The following is a 10,532-nucleotide window of genomic DNA, read 5'->3' on the forward strand; positions in this document are numbered from 1 at the left end:
GGCCGGCCCTCTGTGCTTGCCATGTGACAATTCCAGGGGCTTTTCTGGCACCATCAGATGCCTGGAGCCACAGGCTTGGGTCTGCTCCTAGGGAGACGAAGGGTTCCTCTTTCTCCTCAATCGCTTTCTGAGCCTTCACTCAGTGACCCCAATGGGATGGACAACCTGACATTTTAAACCTAAGGGTTGGCCTGGACAATGACTACTTTGCACAGGTGCCTTCTAGGTGCTGAATGTGTGTTCATGCCACGTTGACGTTGACAACCCTGAGGATTCAGCCACAGGTTTCTGACAAGCTGGAGGAAGCAATGGTAATTTTGGCTTTTTCGGTTTTTGTCTTCAGATAATGAAAAGCTTTTGTAAAACAGCTGAGTGTCAATATGAGTTCTACAGCTTCAATCTCCTTTAAAATTCTTAAGGGTCCAAAACAAAGAAGAGGGGGTGAATTAAAAAAAATAAAAATAAAAGGAAAAGAAAGAAAACCAAACCAAAAACAAAAAAAAAAAAAAAAATAATAATTGCTGATGTTGCCACAAATCATTAGAAATCTCCTGACATGCTGAAACCAAATGGCCGTAAGTTCAAAACAAATCAGTGACTTGTTTTTAATTTTTTGTGGTTTCCTTTTGCTCTTTCTGCTCCTTTGCCGTCCGATTGGTGATGTTATTCAAACAGGACCGGATCCGTCGCTCTCGGGGGGCTTTTCGGTGCGTCTCTTTTTGAAGGGCAGTGTGTCGCTGGGGACCCTTCTGGCCTTGGCGAAGTGCTGGCGCTTCTTGTGCTGGGATGCGTACCCACTGTCCCCCAGAGCATCCTTGGGCTCCTTTTGGCTGTGCTTCCTGTCGTTTTCTTCAGTGTCACTGTGGCTCTCGTGGCTCCAGCAGCTCCCCTCGCTGCCCTCCTGGCTCCTCTTGGTGGCAAACTCGTAGTGGCCATCAGCAGAGGAGGAGGAGGAGAAGAAGGAAGATGGAGTCGCTGGTGGGAGAGGTGCTCCGGACATTGGAGGACTTGGCACTGCTGTAGTTGTGATCCTCGTTGGGGTCTCTGCTGACCACGGGGGAGCAGCACGGTGGCTCAATCTCAGTCCATATCCAGCAGCTGGTGATGCGGTTCCTCATGGCCGCTGTCACCCCAATGGGAGTGATGGGCAGCGGCCACACGCCAGGAAACAGCCTTCGGCTCAGGACTCGCGCTCCATTTTGGATCACTTCTGGAGGAACTTGGAGAAGGGCTCCGTTTCTCTTGAAGAAGGTACTGCCCGGCCAGATGGGTGGACCTGATGTGCTTTGATATGCCTGAGGACAGGTGGGAGGTGTATTAAACACGTGTGGGTGTGGGTTATAAGGTGTCTTTTTCAAAGCCTGAATTAAGTTTTATCTATACTGTGGGTCTGTGCACCACAACGACCCTTTTCCACCACAACGACTCTGACTCCTCTCCTTGTCCACTTTCTTTCTTTTTTTTTTTTTTTTTTTGAGACGGAGTTTCGCTCTTGTTACCCAGGCTGGAGTGCAATGGCGTGATCTCGGCTCACCGCAACCTCCACCTCCTGGGTTCAGGCAGTTCGCCTCCCTCAGCCTCCTGAGTAGCTAGGACTATAGGCGCGCACCACCATGCCCAGCTAATTTTTTGTATTTTTAGTAGAGACGGAGTTTCACCATGTCGACCAGGATGGTCTCGATCTCTTGACCTCGTGATCCACCCACCTCGGCCTCCCAAAGTGCTGAGATTACAGGCGTGAGCCACTGCGCCCGGCTGTCCACTTTCTTAAAACACTTATTCAGTGACAAATTGTGTCTCACTGAGTTTTTCCACCCAGTAGGTGCATTTGCAAAATACGGAAAATGTTCCAAGATCCAATTGTAGATATCCTTCACTGGCAGGCGCTTGGTTGGAGAGTCCTCAATGGCCATAAATATGAGGCAGCTGAAGGAGTAGGGAGGGGGATTTGCAGTTAAGGTTCTGCCTGGCATCGTAGGGCATGTCAGAGTGGGCGGGGGACAGGGGGGTGTCGTCGTCCAGGTCCTGGACGGGGCTGACATTCCTGGGGACAGACTCCCCAGAGCTCTTCAACAAGTTCTTGCTCTCGTGCAGCCAGTTCAGGTTGGTCAGCTCTTCATCTTGCATGGGCCCCTCTTCTAATCGGATGTCAGGCAGAGAAACGTGGAGGTCATCGTCTTCTTGAAGGGCCTTGGAGAAACCGCTGCCCCGGTAACACTGAGTCCACTGGAAACACTAATTCCTGAGCTTTCTGGCTTCTTACTGGGAGGCATGACTGGACCCATTTACGTGAAGGCTCCTGGACGGAGCGGGGCGCCAGGGCGCCGGGAGCGCGGGGGCGCGGGAACTAACAATTCATTGTACTGCTTTGAAAATCAATCCAATTAGATCATTTAGCAACTCTCAGATAATAAAATGCTGAATGCTTTTTAAAAATTTACTTTGAATAAACAAAAGTTTTATATATTTATGGTATACAACATGATATCTTAATATATGTATACCTTGCGGAATGGCTAAATCAAGCTCATTAACATATATTGGCTCATACATTGATCTTTTCCTTCTCTGATGAAAACACTTAAAATTACTCTCATAACCATTTAAAAAATATGTAATTTTATTAACTATAGTCACCATAATGTACAATAGACCTCTTAAACCTTACAAAATTTTTTTCTTTTGACCATCTTCCCAATCCCCCCAGCCCTCAGAATTTTTGCAACTCTTATTTTTCATTACTACTTTTTATTTTCCTATGCAATTAAGTGATTACAGATTTTTAGAGAATCATGCAAGTGTGCATTTGGCTCTAGTTCTTAGAGAACTAAAAAAATCGGAATCTCTGAGGATAGAACCAAAGATAGATGACTGATAAATAGATGATAGACAGTATGTTCATTAAGCGAATGACTTGCTGTAAAGTCTGGGAAGGAAGACAGATAATTCATGTGTTGGAAAGAGCCCCTGGTGTGGAATTTAAAATCAATTTCCTACACAGATACTTTTCCTCGTTGAAACGAGTTTGTTTCATAAGTCTTTCAGGTCAACTTAAATATCTTGTTTTTCTATTCATGAAACTAATAACTGTTTAAAATAATAGTGATTTTTCTGACTAATTTATATAGCTATTTAAGAAATTAACTTCCCCTAATTTATATGGCTATTTAAGAAATTAATTTTCCCTAAACAAGTAACATTGATTATAAAAGTTTTTAATTAAATGTTCTTAAAATATCAAATCCATATGGAAGAGTAGTTTGGCATCATAATGGTAGACCCAGATAGTTCATCACTGGTATCTTGATTGGTATCCATGGTTTTCTGTCATTTGAGGGTTTTAGAGATGTCATTGCATAAGATTCAGTTCTGACCATTTCTAAAGCACAACATTGTCCTATTTTATTTCAGACTTTTCCCCCAGCCTCTCACTGGTGTGGATGGGGTAGGGTTGCTCTGAAGCAGGCAGTGAGTGCCTCACAGGGTGCTCACCTGCTAGGGGATGGAAGTGGTTCTAGCCCTTCTCTAGTTCCTGCTGGGTCTGAGTGATGCCACAAGTGTCTGCTGATGTGCAGTCTGACAGCGCAGTGCTGACCCCCTCCCCACTACGATGCCCTCCAGTCATCGCTCTTTGGCCTGACCAGAGCACACACACCCCAACTCCTTCTCCTAGTTGGGTAACCCTGTTCAGTTGGACAGAATTAGGGAGTTTCTCTTCTGTACTCTCTTATGGTTTTGTAAAACTGGGAAGGGGAGGACTGATACCCCCATCTTCTTCCCTGGCACATATTTATCATGCTTCAGACACTCCTAACACAGCCTACTTCGGAACACCCTGACCCTCAGCAATCTTAAGACAGTGCATTGTCAGCAGTCTTAGTGTTTGTGTTGACTGCCACCAAGCCCCAAGGGGATGCAGGTTGAGCTCTCCCATGAACTTCATGGCCAGGCTACTTCATGTCCTGGCACCAGAGACTTACAGATTCTAGAAGTCAGCAAGAATTCAGCTGAGGGTGGAGGTGCCAGTCTCTGCGTCTTGCAGAACACTCCAGCGTTAACAAGTGATTTTCTCAATGTTCCAACAGGGCCACAGGGAGAAAACACTTCTCCCTTTCTCCCCTCCCGTGTCATAAGGAGGAACAGGAATGGCTTCCAACTGTGAACACAGCATGCTCCTCACTGAAGCCCACTTCCCAGTCTCCCTTTTATTTTGTCTAGAAGCAAGGCATGAAGCTCCGATCTATAATCTGTCAATAAACTCTTGGGAAGATGGCTGCTTCCACAGACTGGCTGTTCTTGTGAAACAGAGTGGTTTTTGCCTTTAGCCTCAGCCTTATCTATTATTTCAAGACAACATGAGAAATCCCAGAAGACAATATTCTAACAAATTGAGTCAAATTCTTTTATGGTTTTCAAACTGATATCACAAATCTACTATCAATTACATAGTTTACATTTAAGTCATAATTCTAATTTGACAGATTATCCAGTAGCTTTGATACATTCAGATAATTTAAGTAACAGTTACACAAATAATATCCCAATGGAAATCAAGCATTTCCCTAAAGGTAACACAATGGAAACAATGCCTTTAATTGGAATAACTTCATCAATTCTATATTCCTATGCCTTCTGAGAGTTATAAACTAAAAACAGACTTGCCATCTTATGTGGGCTGAGGTTCCCACTTCACAGGGATGATGATAAAGTTATTTACAGTCAGATTTTGTGCTGCGATGAACTTGGAAGCTTCTCACTCTCAATATAATTCTTCCGAAGCTGCAGGTGGATGTGCCCTTCTTATAGCTCACCCTTCTGTTCTGTCAAAGGGAAACCCTCAGCTCATGCCTTTACTCAGAATTTAATTTCACAACCCAGTGCATTTTGTACACCAAGTAACCTTTTCAACTTCATGCTTTTCCAGTTCTTATTGTAATCTCTCCTGAATTTAGATAGATAAAAACAGGCACCTCTATCTCAGCTGCAGTTATCCTCCATGACTTGATGCAATTCAACTGACCTCTTTATTGCAGTAATTAGAGGTTGCATTCTTCTTTATAATTTCTTGTCTAGTGCTCTATTCATTCATTGTCATCTTGTCTATTGCTTGCACACCACAGTTTGATAGAAATCATATTAGATATTTTGTATACCTATTAAACCATTGATTAAAACTGATAGTTAGGTAGTGGCAATCTGAAACTATCTTGGTTCACCTTCTTACCCAAATGGATTCTATTTAGTCAGAGTGTGATGCTAATATAGAGAGGGTTATGGCCAGATCTTGCTGCTACAAACAGCTTCCTCTTAAAGAAAGTAGTATAATAATTCAGTCACAAATCTAGCCTGTAAATATGTTTTCTTTTACCCACCTGCTGCTTTAAACATGTTTAAATTGGACCCCAGGTTACCACAATTCCCTTCATGGCATTTTTGACTCTTTTAAGTGTCTGGCAGCCTGCTACTTACAGGAATTTCACTTTGTGATTCTCAGTTTATGATGGAAAGTAGACATTACTGGTTTTCACAGTTACATGTATGTAAGAATGACTTTTAAGAACTCTTCATATATAAATTTTCTGTATTCTAAGGCAGTAGATGTGGAGTGAGGTTTGGAAACACATTTTTAAACTAAAATCTCAGGGGATTCTGATGTCAACTGTCAATAAAGCAAACTGCAGAAAAAATCTACAGCACAGGCTTTGGACTTGAATAGATCTGATTAGAGTCTTTGTCTTCTGAGTTATTTGCTGACTGTGTTAGTGTCCTTGAGTATATTATTTCAGCATGTCCCAGAGACCACTAATTTCTTTGGAGCTATGTAGGGCAACATGATTTCTCCATCCTTACTCTAAGAGGACTATGCTTGCCATTTACAAAGAAAGTAGAAACAATTTAGAAAATCGTTTACTTCCTCCCCTATCATACCATTGTTTTCTGCTGCCTTAGAATCAAACTCCTGAAAGACTTAACTATAAATGTAGTCTTGCTTTCCTCTCCTAATTCTCTCCTAAACCCAGCATGATCATGTTGATTTGACCATGGCATTAGTAAAAATCTAAGGAACTGTTTTTTCAGTAGTCTTTTCCTGTTTTTAAGCAATATTTGACACAGTTAACCATTTCATTCTATTTTTAAGTATAATTTGGAAATACATATGTAAATATATATGTCAATATAATATGCACACACATATATCTTTCCTAGAGACATATATTTTATACATAAACATGTTTTAAAGTATGAAAGAATATACAAAACACAATTACTTTGGTTTTCTTTTAGGAGTGGTTAGCATTGCCAATTTGGGAACAAGACACTTTAGCTTATCTGTGACTTTACTTTGATAAAGTGAATAGGCTCATAGATTATTTCTGCAATGAAAAATGCTTTCAATGCTGAGAAATTCAAAGCTTTCCCCCTAAGATCAGAAACAAGGTAAGGATACTTCCTCTCACCACTGCTTCTCAATATCATACCAAAAGTCCTATCTAATGCAATAAAACAAGAAAAGAAATAAGATATACTGATTGAGAAGAAAGAAATAAAACCATCTTTGTTTACAGATGGCATAATCATTTATGCAAAAAATATGAAAGAATGAGCAAAAAAAGCCTGGAGATAATAAGCAATTATAGCAAGGTTGCACAATGCAAGATTAATATACAAAAGTCAATCACTTTTCTATATGTCAGCATGAAATTTGAAATTTAAAACATATTACCACAACATTTGCACCCCTAATAATGAAATCTCTAGGTATAAGCTGTAAAAATATGTATAAGATCTATATGAGAAAGACTACAAAACACTGATAAAAGAAACCACAGAATAACTAAATTAATGAAGAGACATTCTGTGTTCATAGACAGAGTCAATAATCTCAAGATGTCAGTTTTTCCCAACTTCTTCCTAGAGATATATATTTTGTACATAAACATGTTTTAAAGTATGAAAGAATACATCAAACACAACAATTACCTCAGTTTTCTTTTAGGAGGGGTTAACATTGACAACTTGGGAAAAAGGTACTTTGGCTTATCTGTAACTTTACTTTGATAAACAGAATAAGCACATAGATTCAATGCAATTTTCATCGAAGTCACAAAGTAATTTTGTGAATATCAGCAAATTAATTTTAAAGTCTATATGAAAGGAAGTAGCTCACAATATTGAAGCAGGAGAATAAAGTTGGAGAACTGATACTAAACAACTTCAGGACTTACACTAATCAAGACCATGTGGTAATAGCGAAATCGATCAATGGCACAGAATAATAACAAGCCCAGAAATAAACCCACATAAATACAGTCAAATGATCTTTCACAAAGGGACAAACATAATAAAGCAATGGAGAAAATGCAGTCTTTTCAACAAATGATGCTGAAACACTTGGACACTGACATGCAAAAAAATAAATAATGAGTCTTGACACAGGCCTTACACCCTTCACAAAATTAACTCAAATAAACCAATCACTGAAACAAGTATAAAAGACTATAAAACTTCTCAAGGGTAACACAGAAGAAAATCTAGATGACTTTAATTTTTGTAATAACTTTACAGATAAATCACCAAAAACATGATCCATGAAAGAAAGAATTTATAAGCTGACATCATTAAAATAAAAAAAAAATAGACTCTGTTAAACACACTGTGAAGACAATAAAAAGACAAGCCACGCGCTGGGAGATAATACTTGTAAAAAAACCACATATACAAGTAACTTTTAAAACTCTTATCCAAATATACAAGTAACTTTTAAAACTCAATAATAAGAAAACAAACCAGGTTTAAAATGAGCCAAAGACCTTAACAGACACCTCGCTAAAGAAGCGATGGAGATGGTAAAGAAGTGTATGAAAAGATCCGTCATATCATATGTCATTGTGATAATGCAAATTAAAACATATTAAAATAGTTAAAATCCAGAACAGTGACAGCAAATGCTAATGAGGATGTGCAAGAAGAATACTCATTGCTGGTGGGAATGCAAGATATTATAGCCAAATATATACTTGCTGGTGGGATTGCAAGATATTATAGCCACTCTGAAAGACAGTTTGGAAGTTTCTTACAAAACTGTACACACACTCACCATAAAATCCAACATGGGGGAGTACTAAACACTGGGGTCTATTGGGGGGAAAAGGGGAGGGCCAGTGGGAGGGGGAGGTGGGGAGGGATAGCCTGGGGAGAAATGCCAAATGTGGGTGAAGGGGAGAAGAAAAGCAAAGCACACTGCCATGTGTGTACCTACGCAACTGTCTTGCATGCTCTGCTCATGTACCCCAAAACCTATAATTCAATAAAAAATTAAAAAAAAAAATCCAACATGAAGCCTTAATATTTTACCAAATGATCTGAAAATTTACATAAACACAAAAACCTGCACACAAATGTTTATGGCAGCTTTATTCAGAAATACCAAAACTTGGAAACAACCAAGATGTCCTTCAGTAGAATAGATGAACAGATAAATAACTGTGGTATATCTAAACAATTGAATATTATTCAGCACTAAAAATAAATAAGCTACCAAGCAATAAAAATACATTGCAAACCCTTAAGTACATATTACTAAAGGAAACAATCCAGTTTGAAAAGGCTACATGCTATATGATTTTAACTGTGTAATATTCTGGAAAAGGCAAAACTTTAGAGACTATAAAAAGATCAATGCTTGCTTGGGTTGCGGGGAAGGAGGGATGAATCAGCAGAGCACAGAGGATTTTTAGGGCAGTAGAACTACTCTGCCTCCTAATGGTAAATATATGTAATTATACATGTGTCAAAACTCAAATATACAATACCAACAGTGAACTCTAATGTAAACCACGGATTTCAGGTGATAACGATGTCACTCACTGCAGATTAACACATAGCAACAAATAGACCACTCTTGGTACCGGATATTGATAGTGATAGTGGGGGTGCAGGATATTATTGATAGTGGGACATTGATACAAATATGTGGGGAATATGTGAAATCTCTATCTTTTGCTCAATTTTACTGTGAACCTAATCTGCTCTAAAAATAAAGTCTATGTAAAAATATATACATGAAGAAATCTTAAAAACATTGCTAAGTGAAAAAAAGTCCCTGTAAAAAGGTAATGCACTGTATTATTCCAACGATATGACATTCAGGAAAAGGTGAAACTATGAGGACAGTAATGAAAAAAAAAACAGGTCAGTGATTGCCAGATGCTCAAGAGAGTGTACAAGATATAAATGAGACTGAGAGATATAAATAGTGAAGCACAGGGAATTTTTAGGGAAATGAAACTATTCTATATGATACTGCAATGATATATACATGTCACTGTATATTTGTCAAAGCCTATAGAATGCACAACACAAAGAGTAAACTCTAATGTAATCTATTTACTTTATTTAACAATAAGGTATCAATATTAACTCAGCAATTATTTTAAAAAGTACCACACTAATTCAAAATGTAAATAATAGAGAAAACCGAGTGGGGGAGGGGATTAGGAACATTGTGTACTTTTCACTTACTTTTCTATAAACTTAAAACTCAAAAAAATTAAAGTCTTTTAAAATTATCTATAAACATAAAAATAAAAATAGAAAAAAGCAGATAAGCATGACAGATAATGAAGAGAAAAATCAACCAATCAAAACTGATGCAGGTATTTGAATTAGTAGACAAGGACATTGAAACACTTATTATAAATGGATTGTATACATTAACAATGTTAGAAACATGAAAGATACAAGAACCACCCAAGCAGCCTTCTAGAGATGAAAACAGCATTGTGTAGAATGAAATTGTGCTGAATTAGGCTAATGTGGATTAGATATTGTAGAAGATTAACAGGTGAACTTGAAGACATGAAAACAGAAATGAGAAATCAGGCTGTGCATGGTGGCTCGTGCCTGTAATCCCAACACTTTGGGAGGTCGAGGCAGATGGATCACCTGAGGTCAGGAATTTGAGACCAGTCTGGCCAGCATGGTGAAACCCGTCTCTACTAAAAATACAATATTAGTTTGGCATTATGGTATGCACCTGTAACCCAGGCTACTCGGGAGGCTGAGGTGGGAAAATCACTTGAACCTGGGAAGTGGAGTGCAGTGAGCAGAGATCATGCCACTGCACTCCAGCCTGGGTGACAACAGGGAAACTCCATCTCCTAAATAAATTAATTAATAAAACACAAGATGAAAGGAAATAAATTAAAAACATATAAAGCATCTGTCAACTATGGGAGTTTCAACTAGTCTAGTTTACATGTAATCGAGTCCCACAGATGACAGAATAAAGTGCAGAAAGAAACAAAACTATTGTTTAAAAAATTCCTCAAAATCTTATATACATGTAAAAATCTAAAATTCCACAGATGCAAAAATACTTCAAAAACAAGATATGAAAAAAACAACATCATGGTACATCATATTCAAATTGTTCCAAATATGTGACAGAAAAAACTCTTAAAAGCAGCCAGAAGTGACACAAAATGAAGAATGACATCAAATTTCTTCTCAGAAAAAAAATAGAAATAGTG

At 38.7% G+C, this 10,532-nt stretch overlaps 1 pseudogene; it reads right to left on the bottom strand.

Annotated features, from left to right (window-relative positions):
* Positions 1-534: 534 nt before the first annotated feature.
* On the bottom strand, positions 535-2,297 carry LOC100391396 (forkhead box protein N3-like; annotated as a pseudogene).
* Positions 2,298-10,532: the final 8,235 nt, after the last annotated feature.

Source organism: Callithrix jacchus, chromosome 1, assembly GCF_049354715.1.
Source record: "Callithrix jacchus isolate 240 chromosome 1, calJac240_pri, whole genome shotgun sequence".
Taxonomy (NCBI): domain Eukaryota; kingdom Metazoa; phylum Chordata; class Mammalia; order Primates; family Cebidae; genus Callithrix; species Callithrix jacchus.